Source organism: Helicoverpa armigera, chromosome 5 (genome assembly GCF_030705265.1).
Source record: "Helicoverpa armigera isolate CAAS_96S chromosome 5, ASM3070526v1, whole genome shotgun sequence".
Lineage (NCBI taxonomy): Eukaryota > Metazoa > Arthropoda > Insecta > Lepidoptera > Noctuidae > Helicoverpa > Helicoverpa armigera.
In genome coordinates, this window is record NC_087124.1 from 3,014,505 (window position 1) to 3,030,313 (window position 15,809).

Here is a 15,809-nt window from a genome sequence, read left to right on the forward strand (position 1 = left end):
GCTAAGTTGTATGGTTTTGATGGTGGCATTTCAGTGGTTAATCTCTTGGATAAGTAAAGCTTCTTTCGGCCGATCCATAGCTTAGTGACCTCCGTGTTTTGGAAGGCACCAGATGGTATTTGAGCATCTTTGGCAGTCAGAAGCCAGAAAGTCTACAAAACAGTTTTATCAAGAGGTATTCGGTGGCCCGAACAACAGGATTGAGGAGGTTAAACAGGAATTCGCTCCATGTAAAACACTGGTATTCTGCTGCATCCAGTTAGACTGGAAGCCGACCACAATATATTTAGTCGGAAAATCCTAGGCATGTGATCAACCCTCTCTCACACAAACAAATTCGTACATACAGCTTCAAATATGTAGGTGAAGTAAATACACCCTTTGAAATCGAGCATCATTTGGTACCAGCTATACACGAAAAGCCAGCAAAAAAGAGCGCAGTACAAAAAAAAAGCTTTGAAAAAACCAGTCGGTTCCCTACGGGCCGCTAGTGTATGTAGTGTTATAGGAATTTATTCAAAGTAAATAAAAAATCAATGTGTGACGTATGTATGTGCTATGCAGGTTTTCCATGCATTGGAATGAATGTTTTGTGTGTGAATATAACGATCGTGTTTTATTAATGATTTTTGAAGTGCTATGAATATAAAGTAGTTATATATGAGTTTAGTTGGTGACACTAGTGGTGAAAATAAAGTCTTGAATTGGTAGATTAAGCTAAAGAGTTTTATGTATCCTAAAATCACTCTATTATTTTGAGACTGCCAAAAATACATCTTACTACTTATATGTATTGTTGAATTAACCTCGTAAATTCTTTCTTTCCTGTCTTCTTTCTTTATTATTTGTGTGTACAACAATTTTAAATAAATAAATTGTATTGTATGAACTATCAATGGTTTCTCTTCACCACCCAAAGGTAGATTGGCACAAAACGCATAAGGCGTTGTGTGCAAGATTAACTAAAAAGGTAAATAAATAAAATATATGTGTTATGGCTGCTTATAGGTTCAATAGTAGCTCATAGCGACATACAGTTTTAAGCACTGATTTACTAACTTATTTATCATTTGGCATGTTTTAATTTAGAAAAATCTGTCTCCGAAATCTTCTAAAATCATGTATTGCCAAAACCAGAGTAACTCGGGGTCCACTGACTACCATCCTTCGCTTGTCTTTTTTTACCTTTCCTTAATGCCCGAATAAATATCGACCGCAGATAAGGCTACCTTTATATATTTAACTAATTTATGCGTAGCCATGTTTTCAAAATAAAATGCCCTTGGTTGTATCGGACTGGTCTTATTAAAGCAGTGGCGGATTTACAAACTTGCCGCTAGTAGGCCATTCAATTTTTGCCGCCTCTAATGATTGTGAGCTTAATGATATTTCTGTCAGTTACTAGATTATTTTTGCAAGCCTCTATGTACCGAAGAGTTTAATGTTAACAAGTTTATATGACAGCGACTTTGAAGCGTAAAACCTCTGTAACTTTTAAACGGCTCAATCGATTTTCATCAAACACTAAAAAAAAACTAAATTGAAATCGGTTCACTCGTTCGGGTGCTATGATGCAGTGGCGACGTAGCATCGGGTGGCACCCGGGGCGGACTACCTATTGTGCAGCCCCCAAAAAAAAAAACGACAAATGTAAACACTTTTCTGGTCCAAAACGAAATAATTTTGTACCAAAACGAGTAAAAAAACCGCCATAAAGTGAAAAAGTCGCGAGCGAAGCGAGCGCGATTTTTTTTTTAGTTTTGGTACACAAAAATATCTACCCAAATAAGAGTGGAAAAAAAGCACTGCAAAGAGAAGAAGCCGCGAGCGTAGCGAGCGCGAAATTTTTGATGTTTGGGACGCAACAATACCTAAAGAAATCAGAAAATAGCCACTGTCAAGTGAAAGGCGCGAGCGCAGCGAGCGCGAAATTTTTTGAGTCTTGGGACACAAAAATACTCAAACAAGTTTGAAAAAAACCAGTGTAAAGTGAAAAAGCTGAGAGCGCAGCTAGCGCGAAATTTTTCGAGTTTTGGGACACAAAAGTCCTCCACCTCCTAAACAGCTTAGAAATCGTCAGCGTAGAGCGTCAGTTGTTTTTGCTACTTTGGTGCTTCAACTTTTTGTTAGATTGAGGACTCAAAGAGCGCAGAACAAACCAGGAATGATGAAAAAAGCCGCGAAACCGCGAGCGAAGCGAGCGGATTTTTTATTTTATTTTTATTGAAACGCTATTAGAATATTTTAAAATTCATGATCACGTAAGTACCTAAGTATATATTACAGTTTAATTTTGCGTTTATTAATCGTCTATTTATATATGGATTGTGTACTCATATACTCAATTATAAAAAAAACCTGTAAAAAGAATTGCTAAATTTGCCGCCCCTCTAAATCTGCCGCTCTAGGCACTGGCCTACTTGGCCTATTGGTAAATCCGCCACTGTATTAAAGGGTTGCTGCTTGAAAAATAGGTCAATTTTGGTTTTGTGGCAAAGGAATAAAAATAAAAAATTATTTAATTTATGTGGTGGCTAGCTTTTTCTTAACAATGGGCTGTAGATAAGGCATCGTCACAGTATGTTGTAGCACTTATTTCATCATCTGCCTAGCCTTTTCCCAACTATGTTGGGGTAAGTTTCCATACTAAACAGATGCCAGTATTTTACATAGAGCGACTGTCTATTTGCCCTACTCAACCCAATTACCCGGGCAATCCGTAAGACTGATTGTCAGACTTTGTGTAGCAATCCAATAGTTTGAGCGATAATATCAGTGTTGTAGTCGCTCTCGCTTGTACTAGTGTACCGGCTTTATCGTACAAATGCGTATCTCTACGCTGAGACACACCCTCTTTCTACAAACTTAGCTATAGTACGAGCAATTCCTTTTGCACTATCATGCATTTTAATTGATTACCGATACTACACGTATGTGGCTACCTACAGGCCAGTCCAACACAAAGCCAGCCACAGTCCACGTAAGCCCCAATAACGTGTACGTACCTATCATTGTCCCCGATCTATGCAATCATGAAACTTAAATCCAAAATCTATAACGCTAGACTTACTATCTGGGCGGAAAATTTATTTGATAACCATTATACTTCGAGCTGATAACTTCGCTTAGATTCGTATGTATCATACGTTGCGGGTTGATGTTGGTTCAATGTGAGCTTCTTGTGCACAAAGCGCGCAATGGAGAGGTGACTTGGAGGTTATCCCGCGAGAAGTTTGCATGTGTGTGTGAAGCAGGGTAGGCCCACAGATCGGGCCCACAATGCACGTTGTTTATCCGCTAGGGCGCGGGGGCGCGGCGCGGGGCGCGGGCGGCGGGGCTCCCGGCCGGGCCCAGTCAGTGAGTTGCCAGCGCTCGCAGCAGCCGCACGAGCCCGCGAGTGCATCAGTGCCCTTACACTACAAACACTGACACTCCGACCTTCAATCCGTGGGAACGAGACATCTATATCAGGTAAGGTGCTTTTTTTCAAAAAGGGATTTGTTCCGCATTTTTTTCTGATTTTTCATCGACCTGATTTGATAAAATCTAGATAAAAGTTATATAATATTAACTAATTACCGACGAGATCGTATCGACATCCCATCCGAGCTGAACCGCGGCAACCGTCGAAAAATTGTAATTAGTCGCTACGCGGCTACGTTCCCGTAGCGGCGTAGCACTGGCGTAGAAAACAATGCGTTTGGGATCCTGCGAATTTTGCTACGATGTTTAATTTCGCGGAAGTGGTATTGTTAGGAGAAAAATAGGGTCTCTGCTCCGTACATCGGGGTTTGATATATTTTATTTTTCACGGTCAAGCCAAGGACTTTTGTTGGGGGGTGGCTGATGTTGTATGGGATGAACTGGGTGTCACAGTGCGCGGTTATCCCACGGCCCGGCGTTTGTGCGAGCGCTGTCGTTTTGCCATAATTGTCCTGAAAGCCTCGACCTTGTTCCGTGAGCGCACCATGAGTTCTTTGTTTCCGCAGACTGTTTTTATATTGCGTACAGTCATTTGTTTTTATTGCATACATTAGAATGTTATTCTGCGATTTATTCATTGTTATCTTTGATTTCCGAGCAGATCTGTATAACGTTGCAATACAAAGTTTTATTATTAAAATAATGTAACATTGTTCTGGAAGGTCTCAATTACATGAATATCAGCTGATTAGGAATCGTCACGGCCGCAACAGTCGTAGGGGAAGGGTTCCTTTAGTGATGGGTAACCAACCGTTTGACAAACCAGGAACACGCTGCATATTGGCCAATTATTAACCAATGATAGTTGCCAGGTGTCGTATAGTTGTCACATGTCTGGCACTGTATGGTTATCATGTCTCATCCTTGTGGAAGTAAGGTTGCTTTTCATTTTGATGTTTATCTTTTTTTTTATATAATGATGATTTATATATATTAAGAGAGACATTAAATCTATATTGCAATATTTGACAGTACCTTAATGTTTAAAAATAAAGCTTAAAAAAATACGTAAAAAATCACATCTTCAGTATTTCTTCACAAATCCGAATTTGTGGCCAACATCAAAATACAATCGCATTTCATATATTCGTATTCTTTCGTTAGAGACTTTATACATACATTCGTATTTATGGTCCACCTACCAACATCAAACGCATTTTTATTCAAATTATTTACTCGCAAATCATCTATTTATCCACACTAATATTGCTAGCAAAATTAATCTAATTTATCACGTTCCACGTTCCATTATACGAATGAAGTCTGGCATAATCTTCGATGGGAGGTATAAAAGAAATTAATATATATGAGTAAAGTTACCTTTCCATCACTCAGGCTGTCAGCGGTCGTGTTATTGAAATATCGGATTCTTGGGATATACGGCCTTGAGACGTACAAACAATATGCTTGATAGTACATTATTATGTGGTTTTAGCAAACTACTGGTGACTAGGCAAAGTTATCTAAGGAATATCCTCACTTGTAAATGCGGGTTTGTAAGAATGTATTTCGGTATGTTTGTTTTTATTTTACGCTAAAATTACTGGATAGATTTTGATGATTTTTTGCATATTTATTAGAATAACATATGGGCTACATTTCATCCATGTACGGGAATTAGTTCCCTCGGAACGTGAGAATGAGATAGCGAGAGGTGTGCAAGATAAAAAAGCTCTAGAATAACTATTAGTTTGAACTCAAAAAGACCAAAACTATTGGCCAAATTAGTCGTCATATCATGAGTTCCTCCGTGTTATGGAAAAAACGCTTAACTGGTTGATCCCGGCTGTCACATGAACATCTTTGGCAGTGGTTATGGATATTCAGAAGTGTTACAAGGTGACAACCAGTCTTATCAAGGGTTTACCGGCTTGCTTGGGTTTTGAGCAAGTCAGAGAGGCAGTCATTCCATGTAAAAAACTGGTACTCAGCTGCGTGCAGTTAGGCTGAAAGCCGACCCCCCAACATAATTGGGAAAAGGCTAGACAGAAGAAGTTTTATCAAGATTATTAGTAGTCTCAATTTGTAACTGGTTTTCCATAGACATGGATGCAAGGATGCCAGCCATAGATGTTAGCAGTAATAATACTTCGGATGCGTGTTTTTATAAAGCTTTCTCATTGGTACGCTGAAAAAATAATAGAAAAAAATACGCTAACTAAAGCCCCAGACAGTATTAAATACGTACAGAATAACTATGAAGTTCTGCTCTCCGCAAAAATGTTCCACGCGAAAATCGTTCCAGAATTTTTCTGTTATTTTAACGGTAGATTTTTTTCGAAAATTCCGTTTGCATTAAAAGGCTCAGAGCGCTAAGACTCCTTACGCGGGTTGCTTGTCCGGTACGTGACCGAAATACACTGGTAGCCACGAAATGAGGCACGGAATTCTTGTTTAGGATTTTCCGGCTTCATAGCTTAATAGTGTTTATTGTATTGGTTGGTAGTTCTTTTGTTTTAATGGCTGTTGAACACTGCGGGTGATAAGTACTTAACTGTGAGAATTATAAGGATATTAGGTGGACCCTGCAGTTCCTGTATGCCGACGGGAACTACACATACTTGTAAAAAGTAGCCTATGTTCTTCCTTAGGCTTCTTTATCCTACACATTTGATGAGGTTGATTAGTTTTGGCGTGAAAGAGCCACTCTGCCTAAAGAGTTATTTTCGCATTTGGGCATCCCGATACCTCTTGGTAGGTGGCCAGACTTTCAGGCTTAGCAGTCGCTATGAGTCAGACTACTCGTAGCGACTGCCAAAGATATTCGAATGACGGCCGGAACCCGCCAATTAAATGTGCCCACCTCAACATTCACATTAAACAGCTACCTTAAACATCCTCATCCACAATTACTTCCATTTACATCTCACTCACCGCTCTTTCACTAAAATTCCTCCACAATTCCATAGCCTAAAGTTTGACCTTGAGATACAGTACGAAAACATCATAATGATAATTTATTTAGTCCCTACGTCGGCTCATTACCGGTCGCCGTGACATTTGTTTCACTGCCATCCAAATATTTGCAAGCAACCGCTATTACTGTTGTTGGTTCTCCTGACTTACGCTTTTTTTGCTGTTTTATCAGCAAAGACTGAGTTGTGTGAATAGGTTGGTTGCTAGTTTGAGGTGTCGTGGTGCTTTGGTGGCCTGTTATGATGGTAGATACTTAGATATTATAACAGGAGTTAGAGTTGTACATAAAATCTGTATATTTACAATTTTGGTACATAATGTAGTTTTGGGCAAACCTGGTAATTGTTGTACAGCAGCTTTCCCCAGCGGTTTTACTCGGGTCCCGTGGGAAATATTCCGCGCACCCGGATATAGCTATCCTATGGCCTGTCTCGATCAATGTACTATCTAACACCGAAAGAAAAACAAATGTATAATTTCTTTAGCTTTATAAGATAAGTAAGATTATTTAAAATTTTAAGTAAATACTTGTTTCACATGAATAATTTTTTTCCCTTAGCAAGTTTAAACATCTTAAGATTTTCGCAATTTACCCTATTTTGATACCAAACAAAAAATACATTACAATTTTAAGTATAAAACATATACCTACGCCATTTCTCTACGAAAAATTGCACTAACAGCATACTACATGCCACTATCTTCACAGAAATTCTGTCTTTCCCCACATTCATCCATTCCTTTATACACTAGTCGATGTGTTCGACCTTCTTGAAGGGCGACTGCTGAGGAACTTGCACGATATTATATACTCTAGCGTAATAGAAGAACTGTATTATAAGTAAACTTACGAGATATAAGATTGATGGAGTGAGCAGATAATGTTATTTTTAAATGTATATGAATATGACTTTAACGTACTTTGGTAGGAACTCGAGTAATTTTTAAGATAGTTGATTTTAAGATATAGTAAGTACCTAGTAAGTAACATATAGTAAGCCAGTAAGTCTGACGCCAGTCTAACCAAGGGGTATTGGGTTGCCCGGGTAACTGTGTTGAGGAGGTCAGATAGGCAGTCGCTTCTTGTAAAGCACTGGTACTCAGCTGAATCCGGTTAGACTGGAAGCCGACCCTAAACTTCCGAACACAGTTGGAAAAAGGCTCGGGAGATGATGATAATGATGATTTCAAGATATAGTCACATAGTCTGTATTTTTAAGTTCTGTCTATTACTTAAAAATATTTATTTGTCGAAGGTGGAAACACAAATACATAACAAGTGGCAAGCGCGAGCCTCTTTTGTAAAATTGATCTAAAAAATACTAATTGATATTATTCTTCTTATTTTAAATTAAGAACATTTAAACTCTATTCATGACTGTTTCTATCTGAAATTCATGAAAATTCGTTGGGCATTCGCATTTGGGCTTATCGGGAACAGACACTTAGACAATCGCAGTACTTTTTTAAGTATCTTCAGAACAGATATTCCCTCAACTTTACAATATATAGTGATTTCAGTATACATTTGCAAGTCAGACCTTGAACCCCGAGCCCACGCTCTGCCTTTATTTTGGTGACCACCCACGCATCGTCAGCTGATTGCTACGTGATAATAAACTTTATTATTCATTTGACCCACTTTTGTGCTTTTTACTATGGCCTGCGATGTTATGATAAGAAGGTTACTTGGTTGTGCCATATTTCTTGGTGTTGCTGGTCGATTTTTTTGTCTGTGGTGAGAAATTGTTAGGTACTAATATTATGAAAGGGAAAGTAAGCTTTTCTCCTCGTGTTGCTTTCCTACTGAACTGATGGAGGTGTCAAGGAGATAGGTGGTACACTGGAGATGATGATAGGCTAGTTTTTACCTGGGTAGGTAGATTTCTCGGTACGCAGACAAAGTTACGGCAGAAATCTTGTAAACATACATTATTTTCTTGAATTATTGTTACATGTAAAAATTATTATTAAGAGAATAATGACCATTTATCAGGTTTGTTATGTTGAACAAACATATTTTTCTTATCTCCTAATTGTGAAGATATTTACAAACAATATACAGCATAACACAACATATCAAATATCTCATTATTGAGTTATCATAGTAACAAAAAAAACAGTATAAACAAACAACATAAAAACGAAAAAACATTTCCTTCGACACAGAGAAAATTACCCGTTGTCGTGTTACAGTTTTTTATTCCCATACGTCGTAGTTTGCTAATTAAAACGACGTCGACCAATCACAGCGTTGCGTTTGAAACTGATACACCAATTAGCGGAGCGCTGTCGGAAAACTGAGAAGAGCGTAATGAAAACGTATTTGTTTACGTTTTGTTTATTATGGATTTCGTTTAGGGATTGCTTCGGGCGATGTCTTGAGTTCTCTTAATGTAGATAATGAGCTATTGTTTTGTTTTTGTTATTTTTTTGTTATAGGTACCTTTGTATGTACTTTATAAGCATATCTTGGACACCAATGGCAGATAAAAAGGTGAAGGAAAAACATCTTGAGGAAACCTGGAATATATAGTCTGAAATCACCAACCCGCATTGTACAAGCGTGATGATTAATGCTTAATCCTTCTCCGTGTGAGAAGAAGCCTGAGCCCAGCAGTGGGACGGTAAAAAGGCACAACAGGTACCTGCTAGCTTTACCCGCGGTTTCATTCGCATCTCGAGGTAATCACTTCCTACACTCGGATAAGAAGTCTATGTTCTTTCTCGGGTTCTTTTTAAAATGGTTTAGTAGTTTTGTCGTGAAAGCACGGCAAACAGCTAGACAGCGTTAATTTTGCTTGTATATGTAGCAAAGGTATTCAAATGGTTGGCGTAAGAGAGTCTAGTAGGTAATAGGCAACTTTTTATCCAGGTGAGGAAAGTAGTCCTTTCGGGACGTGGGAGAAAACCAGGTGCAGAAGTTAGTTTGTATATAAAGAATCGTCAAACTTAGCACAAATTGACCTTTCATTTCCTAGTAGAGTAAAGTATCGGTACTTAAGTCTGCGCGGCTCTGTCTGGCATTGAAGGAGTTCAACATTGTTTCCACGAAAACTCGTCTGATTGCCGCGTAACTTACACAGATGTTGACTTTGTGGAAGCGACATGGGCGCAGCGCCTAGAGTAGTGTAGTGTATGATTTGAAAAAAAAAAAACTTTTGATAAAATATATGAACATTTAAGAGACACCAAAAATCTTAAAAAAAAAAAAAAATGATTTGGTGCTATGCAGGCGATACTATTTTTGTGCGATAAAGTCTGCGGCACGCAAAATTTCTATATGGAGGACAAAAAGTTTTTTAAACTTCTGCTATGGAAAATCTGAAGAAAATACAGTGATTGCGTGATAATTAGGTAGCTATTAATTGCCACTAATTTCATCCTTTTAACAAAATACTGGCCCATCAATGTACGTACGTTTCCATCTCCTTCCATCAATGTCTTTACCTACATCGATTCAAAACAGCGGCCGCTTCCAGCAACAGTACATCAGTAACCACTCTTTCTTCAACTATACTTGACCTTCCGATTTCGTGATTCGCGACGATATATCATCTGTTTGCGGGTAGATAGTCCTGCCAACATTTATTACGCTTTCTTTCTTTTTTTCTTGCGATATTTGAACTGTGTCGAGGTCTGTATTCGGTTTAATGCTGTTTGGGTGTTCTGAATACGGTGGTATTTGGATTTTTTAGGACAAATGTAGATTTTAAATTAAGACAAGACTAGCTGGTTGTGTTTCTTTTATTTCAATTTTGCCCGTTGTTGCGCATGTTTCATATTAAGTTACATAGTATCCCGGCATAGTATAACTCTTCATCCCGATTATTTCAAGAAAGAAACCTAAAAACTTATAGTTCAAGAAATTATCTAGATTTTGTAGACCAAACGCTAGATATTTTCTTTAACTTTTACTCAGCCATTGGCTTCCTCCGTCGCCTAGGACATCCATAGTGCTTAGATACTTCGCCATCGTATCTAGTCTTGAGCTTCGTGTTTCATCTAACTAGAACTCCACGGAGGAAGGAAATACTCAGTCAAAAGTTACCGTAGGAGATCCGAATACTCGTACTTGAGAGGCAGCTAGCTTCTTTAATTAGTAGACCACCTTTTGTAAAACTTTTTTGATATTGCCAAATGTAGACCACGTGTACCAAAAACAACTACAATCTTCTCCTAGTGATGTAAATATTCGTCGACTAACAGTAGACTCGCTAGGGCTGTGTCGCAGCTCTGTGTCGCAGCCCGCCGCACTGCGGTACACACGGCCCGTGTCCGGACACCACCAGCCGAATAGGAGACTACGATTATGTGGAACTTTTTTAAGTTTTTGTGAAGAGATAAAAGTTAAGGGTATATTTGTGGAGAAAAAAATAATTTTAATTTTTAATGAATGAAAAAATGAGCATAATTAACTTATTCGTGTCAAACATTCCTAATGTATTTTGTCGGTGGAGATTAAATAAATACAAATCGTTTAAAAAAATTAGTCCAAAGCAAGCTTTATAACTAAAAAAATACTTCCATCTTTTAACTGTTTGTAACTTTCAATCCAAGTGGATAGTCATTAACATTTAAAAAACAAAAACATCTTTTGCCCATCTTTATATGGAACTGGCAAATTGTCTTCTCTATAAACCTTCATTGTGACAAAAAGGTTACATACAAAAAAACCTGCAGCGTCATCCCTCGAAAATATCGATTTAAAAAAGGTTTTATCACATTAAGGGCTATACGTTATTCCCTGACACACTGATCCAGCGACCTTGAACGAAACGGGACCGTTCCCAACAACCGAAGGGATTTATAATTTTTAATTTAGATTTAATAAGTGACGCGTTACTTTTTTGTTTTTCAATTTTGCGCGCGAATTTAAATAATGGATGCCTGACGTGCCACAGCTTGGTATTTTTGAATTTCGAACAGGAATTTTAAAGTGACAGTTGTTTTTTTTTATTTGGCTCTGAATACTCATTGAAAGAGGTTTGATAAATAATTATAGTTCCGGACTCTAGAACGATTCTTGTTTGAATAATTTGATTAATGGTTTAGTATAAAGGGTGGGCCTTCAATTGTCATTCATAAATGCCGATTGAATAAATGAGTTTTCATTATAAATATTCAAGTGTGTAAATCTAAATTGAATTTATATGGATATGAGTCAAAATCACATAACGGTATTTAGCCTAGATAAACTTATCAAGCGGTAGTCAGTTTCGCCATACGTAAGGGATGAATTGACAACACGACACAGTTTCTAGTGGCACTGCAATTGCCCTAATTGACACTTGCCTGAGTTTCTAACAGATTGGCTGTTTTGACCAGAGAAAAGGCAGAATTTCAATTTCCAAGAATTATTATCATCGCTAGCTATATTCATTAAAATACAGGTCCAAGTGACTTAACCCTAGGTGGTCTCTTGAACCCACTTTACCCTCTTTGGGCAAAAGACGGCTGTTTGAACGCAGTTACGAGAGTGTTAAGGGTCTATTCACTTTGCCCAATGATGCCAACAAACAGAGCGTTAATATAATGATACCTATTAAAATTGCCTATTTGGATGTTGTTTTGGCAATAGAGCTTAAGAAATGTATCAAAATGATTTCTCTCTTATTAAATAAACAAGGTTTTTTTGAGGAATGAAAATTAAAGGAAAAGTTTTACATTGCCTATTTTGATTAATTTAGCAATCGACTTATTCGAACATATACCTCTAAAATAATTGCGATTAAAATGCATAGGAATGTCTGTGTTTTAAAAGCTTTTAAAGTAACAACTAGAATAAGGTTTTAAATACCTTTTTTGAGGAATGAAATTTGAAGGAAAAGGATATATTATGTGTTTTTTGTTTTTCCTTCAAAAGTAATACGCGTAGGCAGAAGGTAGAATTCCAATTAAGTCTTTATTACAAAACATAAACATAATAAGATGATTATGAAATTAAAGTAGAGAGTGTTATTTCGTGTATTTGAGCTTAAAGTGGTAATTAAACTTTATTGTTGTGGATCCTCACCTTGTTATGGGCTTAATTGCTTCGAATAATGTATACGCTGTATTTGAAATAGCAATATTTGAATTTGTTGCTTCATTTCTTCCTATTTTTTTTGTCAAAATTCATTAAAATATTTGCGAATATAACATTTTCATTAGTTGTATTAGGCACATTAAAAAAACTATCTTTATTTTGAAGAAGAGAAAAAAAAGTTTCTAGATGAGTTTCAGGAGTCAAATGGCTTACTTGAGAATTGCGAAGTTATGTGGCTTGAACTTTGAGTTTTCTTCAGTTGATATGACAGTAGCTTAGAAGTCAGACAGAAACTTCCGAGCTGCAAGTTTCAACTCATTCGGTTCTGATATATTTCTTTAAATTCGTATTAGATAGATAACCTTTGGCATCTTCTTTTTTTTCAAGGGAAGAAAATGCCTACGCATACCACCAGCACTCGCGGAAAAACGGAGAGGTTATGTGGGGCTCGCACTCACTAAAATCTCCTCCGTCTAACTCCCGCTTTCATGTCATGAGGAGTCACGAGAACTGCTATACATGACTTTCACGACCCCTCAAGCGGTATAAACCTTTTCCAGACCAACCCGCCAACCTTTGGCCAATCTCAATGCCAACATTCTGACAATGGTCAAATTGAATTATCAACAATTAAAATGTGTTACAACGATATTAATAATAACCTCGTTTTAGAGGAATTTTCATTACTTTCGTATTTATTTAGGGTAGGCGTGAGTGATATTAATTTGATACTGAGATTTTATGCATTATTTTATTGATAAATAATGATATAATGGGCTTATTATTTCTGAATATGATTAGGCATAGTTTCTGCACATCCCTAGTTTCAATTTGCCCGTTTTGTATCGGTTAATCGGTTGTAGTTTCGAGGTGAAAGCTTGTCAGACAGACATATTTACTTTTGCATTTATAACATTAGATTTATGCGAAAATTAAGTAGATATTGATGACAAAACACATGTCTACAGTTTAATATTTGCTTCTAAAATGGTTGGGAATAAGCTAGGTAGATGATAAACACTTGCAAATAGCTATGATTATATTTTAGAACATAACAAAAGTTGTTGATATTATATAAAATAATTTGGATACTATAATGTTTTCCAAATATTTTCACCAGCTAAACATTTACGCATATTCCATTCTTTTCTAATATAAATAATCGGAAGCGAGTTTTTTGCTTGGGCAAACAGACGGGCGCGGTCCAAATACAGCGCCGTGTGTTTATCTATTAATGGGCCGGCCTTGGCTTTTTTATTTAACTTTCACATTAAATAAACATACGTTCAGTATTTTCTGTGGCTGAGTAGAGACAAAATAGACAAGACAAAATAAGTAAAATACTGCAATAATTATAATTAAGAATCTTTCAATTGTAGCCTCCACCCATTGCAAGCTTTTAGCCGGCCGGCTCTAAAGCTGTACAAGCTCTAATAAAGGTAGTGCACACATTATAACCATCAAGCTCATTCTCGGGCCAGCTTGGCAAGCCTCCTTTAGTATTTTGATACCATTACCATACCATTTTCAGTTTCGTAGCCCGCTGGCCATGGTTGGAACTATATCATCGAAATAATACCAGCCAAAAAAGTTGCTACTGTCGTTTGTCCAACTAAAGAGTATCGATTACTGATACTCATAAAGTCATAACTACTTTAAAACTTTTTTACTTAGGTATGTACTTCGTTAAAAAGGCGTTTCTTTTGTTAAAAAGTTGAAGTTTTACGTCAATAAGGTAAATAAATAAACAAATGAACTACTTTATGGCAGGTGTTCACTAGAACTAGATAAGAGAGGTGAACTGGTACTGTAGAATAGTTAAGATTTTTTAGTCCATAGTCAACAAAGGTTTCCGAAAGGACCATGGCGGGTTTTAGTCAGTATGAGTCTGACACTCCCTCACGCTGCAGCCACAGCGGGAACGATCATTTGATGATTTCCAACCAAATAAAAAAGTTCAACACGAGATAAATCTGAAAAGTCTCATGTGCCTGTAATTATACGGCCTCAAAGTAGGGCAGAACAGCATTACTTTGTTGCAGATATGAGAATGTTCGTAATACAGTCCCAGATGGGTTGAGTGTGAAATTGATCTGCAACAGACAGAATTGACTATTCAGCACAACTGTAGTGCCTACTGTGAAAGAAGGACACAAGTGTGAAAAAATATATCCTGCAAAGCCAACCATAATTTAAACTTTGTATTGAATTAAAGTTGATAAAATACAGTAGGTGTAGGATGAATTTACAAAGTTTCTGTCCTTTATAAAATATAGGAGGTATGGCAATCACTTACTCTTGATCTAATCAGTTACGGGTGACTAAATAGTTATCATTAAGACCTTTTAGTTTTTTTAAGTATTTATTAGATAAGTTCGCGACTAAATAGCTTAATGGAAATACAGTCCTCACCAAAAAACATAAAGCGCAATGAACAAAATTGTGTTCACAGTCAACAAAAGCATTTAAAAAAACTAACACTGACTGAACAAATAACGAGATTTTCCATTTTAACTGAAAATAAAAGCATTTGAAAATGCGAGCAAAAACAACATAGTATATACATACATTTAAATGTGTGTGTAATAGTGATGTGCACTAACGATATCGATATGTGAGTGTGCGTGAAGTGTGAGTGTGTGAGTAAGAGTGAACAGGATTGTCAGTAAACATTCCGGAACGCAAGTTTGATTTGAAAAGTTTTGTGGGGTCGTGTGTCTATGGTATGTATGTTTGTGTGTATGTCTCTATTGGATATCGACATAGTTGCTATTATGTAGCAAGATATATATTATGGAATTCGTTCACTGGTTATATTGCTTTTCTCACGGTTTTATCCATGTCCCGGGGAGGTTTTTCCCGTACACGGATAAAATATAGCCTATGTCATCCGGGGATAGGGTAGCTTCTTAAAACTGAAAATCAGTTAAGTTCTGTGCTTCCGGAGTAAATAAAAAATATCCCAATCATGTTTAGATTTGCCATAGATCGCCATCGCGATCGGCAACCGCGATAACCAGAAAAAACTGGTTGAAACTGGTATCGTCACTAATTTCATGAGACAATCATTATCGTCATCCTCCATTCGACTAGAACAATAGGTAACCCAACTAGAAAAAACTCTACCCCTCTAATGTAAGTCTATTTTTCTTTCATAGTATTCAGATAGAATCAACATGAAGATAAAATATTCAGCAGTATATTCCCTTCTCTCTAGTAAAATGTTCTTCGAGTCGGAATTCTTTCGGTCCTTTACACCGGTCAACGGTTTTGCGAACTTTTGTGAGTGTGTGTTATGTAGGTATGTGTGTGTATGTGTAAGTGTAGTATGTCGATAGGTACTTGGTTATCGCATGTGCGCTTTTTGGTGAACTATTTGTTT

At 37.1% G+C, this 15,809-nt stretch overlaps 1 protein-coding gene across 1 annotated transcript in view; it reads left to right on the forward strand.

The window, feature by feature from the left end:
* The first annotated feature begins 3,315 nt into the window (after nucleotides 1-3,315).
* The window catches only part of LOC110381883 (acetylcholinesterase), a 48,324-nt gene continuing 35,830 nt past the window's right edge, over nucleotides 3,316-15,809 (forward strand). Inside the window, exon 1 of the mRNA XM_021342345.3 lies at nucleotides 3,316-3,471. The gene's annotated coding sequence lies outside the window, so the exon portion shown is untranslated. The remainder of the gene's footprint in view (nucleotides 3,472-15,809) is intronic.